Raw genomic sequence first — 6,038 nt, 5'->3', positions numbered from 1 at the left:
GTTGCAGAAACTCCATCAAAATGCAGTGTGAAGAAGATTCAAATTAGCTGTCATCTGAAACACTCGCAGGTCTTCAACATCAAATACTTTCTCAATGAACGATGTAGGTAACCTTAATCTGCTCAGATGCCTAGATAGCCCAGTTAATGGTTTCGTAAACTCCTATCAATTGAACTCACGATGGTCTACGCTAAGAAATATACGTTTGTTGAACGATAACTGTAGATATCGGTTGGTGTGGTACCAATCCATTGGTTTCACTCAATGATGACATTAACCAGGGTTTTGTTGGTGTGAAAGGAGGGTTTCCTGGCAGGAATGACATTCATCTGGGTCTTCCCAAGCATATGGTTCTATATTACATAGATTCTTTAGATTAGATCAAGGCCTCGGCAGGATAAATGAGATAAATCAACCAGAGGCGTAAAAACAGCGTTCTAGACCACAGGTTAACTAAATCCAATGCCAAAAGTCTTCATCTCCCAATGAAGACTAAGGTGCTAACCTAAAGGGAGATACCACTTTTTGAAGGACAGACCAACTTTAGGGTAGATACTGACCTACAGCTAACCTAACCTAACCTAAAGGGAGATGACACTATTTGAAGGATTTACCAACTTCATGGTAGATACTGACCTACAGTTTTCTGCATTTATATCATCATTAAAGGTATGTATGAGAAGGATAAGCTCTGGAAGCGTGGCATTTCGCATTCGTATCCAGATGCGGCCCTGTCCCTCTTCGAACCAACATTGATTGCATTTTGATATAGTAAACCCATTTTGTTATGCCGTAAGTTCGCCTCTCTGCCGCACGTTTATGATTGCTAGGACGCACTAATCGAATTCCTATTTCTGCAACAGTACAAGTCGAAACTCTGTCGGTTTAATTGATAACGATTTTCTGTTACGTCAAAAATTTATATACAATTTGTTCGTTCGGGCGAGAACCTACATTAGGTAGGTACGGTTCTGCCTGCCATTATATTTTATTACGTTAGAGTGTATGGTCAATAATTCAGAACGTATATACCTATTGTGTCAATAATTCGGTATAGATCCAAAATTCATTAGCGTTTTGTTGGGTAGGCGGGTCCGATAGAAGGCTATTATGATCGTCTTTTATTCGAGTATGTATGTATGGAACAGGTGAATTGGGAATATGGCCGACTTGGATATTGATCTCCATGATAAGCATGGAATTTATGTTGTTTGGGGATTCTCACGATTGTTGTGCGTGGAACACCAGATCCATCGGACAATTTCCTAGTACTAAAGGTCGGATCAATTGCTACATGACCTAAGACAGCCACGTCCCTCGCTTCGTCTCTTCAATGCACCCTTTTTTCGTTTTCGATCGGTGAAGGAAAGACTTGTATACGTTTACAATACACCGTCTCATCAAATTCAACAAATTATGAGCTGACATTTCCATTCCACCCTCGATTGACTCGTCAAACCTCAAGACGGTCTAATACGATTCTAATGAGACGCGTCGCAGGTGTCCCAACCTCAAGATATGACCGTGAGAACTGCATTTTTCAGGATTTCATCGACTGGACTCCGATGATGACACAGTTTGGTCCTGTAATCGACGTCTCACGGCCGCCTATATCTAACGAGCCGCGTACAAATCGACCCGTACGTCACCGTCGGTCGTAATTTTTCATCTTTATCTCGGCGTCTGCGAATTTTGTTTCCGGTGCTACCTGTTATTACCGCCGAAATCTCTTCCGTCCTTCGGGCGGCCTTCAGGTAGACGGTAAACAAACTGATGGGTGTCGGTAGTCTTCGAGATCTCACGCGGGGTCTCGCGGAAATTAGAGGTTCGGGTGGAGACGTGTATTTTTTTTTCCACTATCGGAACGGGACGTTTACTGCGGTGGATTTGTCGTAGCGCGGACAAAAAAGATGTTGATTAGTCGCCTAATGCCTGTTATGACGTTGCAAATTGCACGGAGACGGAGTGCATGATGACAATCATCCCGTGATCGTTAGTGACGAATCGGACGACGGAAAAAACGATGCTAAGGTTTAATTTTCGAACTGAATTGTCTCTGCGAATTACTTAGCATTCTATGAAGTCTAGGAGTTTTTAGCGAGGTTCGACGGACACGCAATAGGTGAATTTCTTGTTTTCTCGTGATAGACTTCGAGCTCGCCATGTTTCCTGCGATCTTTGCCATAGTTGAGTCAATCCTACGAAAGCGCTGAAGGGCCACTCAAAAAAAATGATCCAAATATATAATTCCGACTTGCTAAGTCAGAATTCCGAACTGCAAGTCAGAATTCTCAGTTAAAAGTCGGAATTCTGAGATACAAGTCGGAATTCTGACTTGGCAAGTCGGAATTCTGAGATAAAAGTCGGAATTCTGACTTAGCAAGTCGGAATTCTGAGATACAATTCGGAATTCTGAGTTACAACTCGGAATTCTGAGACACAAAGTCGGAATTCCGACTTGCAAGTCGGAATTCTGAGATACAAGTCGGAATTCTGACTCAGCAAGTCGGAATTCTGAGATAAAAGTCGGAATTCTGACTTAGCAAGTCGGAATTCTGAGATACAATTCGGAATTCTGAGTTACAACTCAGAATTCTGAGACACAAAGTCGGAATTCCGACTTGCAAGTCGGAATTCTGAGATACAAGTCGGAATTCTGACTTAGCAAGTCGGAATTCTGAGATACAAGTCGGAATTCTGAGATACAAGTCGGAATTCCGACTTGCAAGTCGAAGGTTTTGAAAAGTTCCCAGGAGCATAATTCACGGGAGTATAAAAATACTCCAAGTGCTTTCACAAGCACTGAGCACGAAACTTTGGGGCAGCTCAGCTATGGTGCAACCGAAGAGAAAAATAGAATATCATTTCATTAATCCAAAATTCCTCCAAGAAGCCGAAAACACATTCACGGATCAAATGCAAAAAAACAAAAGTAATAAGTCCTATTTTAGCCCTCCTCCTGCCTTGCATCTCAAAATTCCGACTTACAAGTGAGAATGCCGACTTGTATCTCGGAATTCCGACTTGTATCTCAGAATTCTGACTTATATCTCAGAATCCCGGCTTGTATCTCAGAATCCCGGCTTGTATCTCAGAATCCCGGCTTGTATCTCAGAATCCCGGCTTGTATATCAGAATTCCGACTTGTATCTCAGAATTCCGACTTGTATCTCAGAATTCTGACTTGCTAAGTCAGAATTCCGACTTGTATCTCAGAATTCCGACTTGTATCTCAGAATTCTTACTTGTATCTCAGAATTCAGACTTGTATCTCAGAATCCCGGCTTGTATCTCAGAATCCCGGCTTGTATATCAGAATTCCGACTTGTATCTCAGAATTCCGACTTGTATCTCAGAATCCCGGCTTGTATATCAGAATTCCGACTTGTATCTCAGAATTCCGACTTGTATCTCAGAATTCTGACTTGCTAAGTCAGAATTCCGACTTGTATCTCAGAATCCCGGCTTGTATCTCAGAATCCCGGCTTGTATCTCGGAATTCCGACTTGTATCTCAGAATTCTGACTTGTATCTCAGAATCCCGGCTTGTATCTCAGAATTCCGACTTGTATGTCTGAATCTTTTTATCTAAGCCGAATTGGAGAAAATGGTAAATATGAAAAGTGTTTCTTTCGACCTCAAACGTGCGATACATCCTTGCATAATGAAGACATTTCCCAATAACGTCCTCGTTAAGACCGATTTTTCACTTGAAAGGCCGCAAGGATTCCTCCCATTCAAGTCCCGATGATGAATCATTGATTTCAGCTAATTTAATTAGCCCCTAACGTAGATTGGACCTGGGGAATCCTTTTCCGGGATAATGCCTCGAAGAGGGGAATTGAACTTTTCGGGAGGCTTTCACACTAATCGAGTAACAAGAGGAAGATCGTCCCGCTAAATAATAAATAACCTCATTGTTAGTCACTTGACGACGCTTCAAATTGGGGGGAGGCCGATCTATCAGACGAATGAATAAGAGGAGGATGCTGCTCTTTGTTCGATGCTCTTTTGTGTTATTGGATTGCGCCTTCTGTCCTTATGGACCGATGAAGCAGCAGGTTTCAGTGCCCTGATGAAAATACATCTTATTGAAGTGGAACTTTTTCCGGAAAAAGATAAACTTTTTCTCCAATTCATCAACAAAGATATATTCATCTTTTTTCTTTTCGATGGCGATTTTGTGAAGTGATTTGCCTCTTCTCTCGAAGTAGATCTCAGTTTCCGCAATCACTTCTTTATTTGAGCAAAATATATTTCCCTGGAGCACCTTTTTTATGTCTGTAAAAACAGTACTTGGTGGGGAGAGTACAGTGGGTGAGGAAGCAATTCCAAGCGTAATTTATTCATTGTTTTCTTCGACTCGTGACACAGGGCATTGTCTCGGTTAAAAACTAGTAGAAGTTGCTATATACGAGGATATCGTTGCTATGGTAACGCAATAGCATGGAACTGGTCTAGTCTAACTAGATATCAATACATCCTCGTATGTATCAGTATCAGCATCACATTATTAGCTTAGCGAGAGATGCAGGAATATTAGGCCGCAGATAGATGACATCAATTTGGCCCCCATTAAACAGCTCCAATATAGGTATACCGTTGATCGTCGCAAAAACGTCCCTAGATTGTCAAAAACCAATTTTTAATCCTCCAATTAAGGCCCGATTTTTTGCGCGATTATCTCCGAAACGGAATAGGATCAAGTACCTGCAGGTTTTTCCACTTTAACATCCGTCACGTACCTGAGAAGGACAGGAAGTTGAACCCGCAACGGAGAGGCTAACCGCAATGATACACACACTCATCGAAAATATCGTAGTCGCCGATGTTTACCGCCGTCCAGTCACGAATCACGTATTAAAATCTGGAACCTGTAATTTTTCCCGAAGAATGACAACTTTTCTTTCGGATTGTCATCCTAGGATGCGTGCGTGATGGGTTGATTACGACTATTAGCAATATCCTGTGTTTGGGGTCGGGTAAAAGGTGCAAATGCCGCCTACGATTGGCTGTACCGAGAAATTCGGCGAGTTGCTGGAAAGGTCTTGGATATTGGTCGCTATTTTCTATGAGATCGGCGATGGTTAGGAGAAGGTTTCGTGTGAAGACAAATTATGGGCGGTAAGGGATACTTACGCCTTCTTAAGACGTGAGAACGAGCCATAAGATAGAATGCTATCAGAAATTGACTCTTCGATTTTAACCAGTCATATGATTGATTCTTCAACGAGTATTTCTGACAGTTTGATACAATAGTTCTACCAGCTTGCGAATGTTTAGATGCTGAGCTTTCGCAACATTTATTACTATAACTGGATGTTCAACTTCCCCTTGGGAATTCAAACTTTGTGTTGGGGTACAACAGGATCTTCATAAACAATTGTATAATATGCGATTGGCTTTGAAGTAGATACCCTGGGGTGCACCTTCTGTAGGGTTTCGAACTATACAGGATTAGTCTTTGACTCGTACCAATATTTCAACTGTAGACTGTCAGTAGAGGTCAAAAGAAACACTTTTTTCCTTCACCATTTTTTCCGAATCCGCTCGGTTTGAAAGATATACCCCGGGTTTCATGAACCTTGATCGGGGAATCAACGAATGATATTTCTAATTCTATCTTACAAGAGCTTTCATTATGAGCGAAAATTCGAAGAACCCAACTTAGTTTCATCTGTGAAATCTGAAGAATTGGGTACTTTGGCTGAATGCAACTCTGTTCAAAAAATCCACAGATTCAGCTTGTTATTCTGAAGGTAATTTCATTTTTCCAGGGGTGGCAATATGAAAGTTAAAATGCCTATATCTTTTTATCAGGGTCGAATCGTGTGTTTCTTTTGACGTCAAGAATTTACTGTTGAAATATTTGTACGGGTCAAAGACTCACCTTGGATTTTCAAAACTGGCGCCAATACAATGTTATAAAGTCTCCTCTTATTCTGACTTTCTAATGAATACTTCAATTCTGATTCTGAAAACGACATTCAAAAATAATAATAACTCTCTCAAAGATTATCGTAAGTCGTTCTTCTTTA

This window comes from Coccinella septempunctata, chromosome 5 (genome assembly GCF_907165205.1).
Source record: "Coccinella septempunctata chromosome 5, icCocSept1.1, whole genome shotgun sequence".
NCBI classification, from domain to species: Eukaryota; Metazoa; Arthropoda; class Insecta; order Coleoptera; family Coccinellidae; genus Coccinella; species Coccinella septempunctata.
This window is presented reverse-complemented; position numbering follows the sequence as displayed.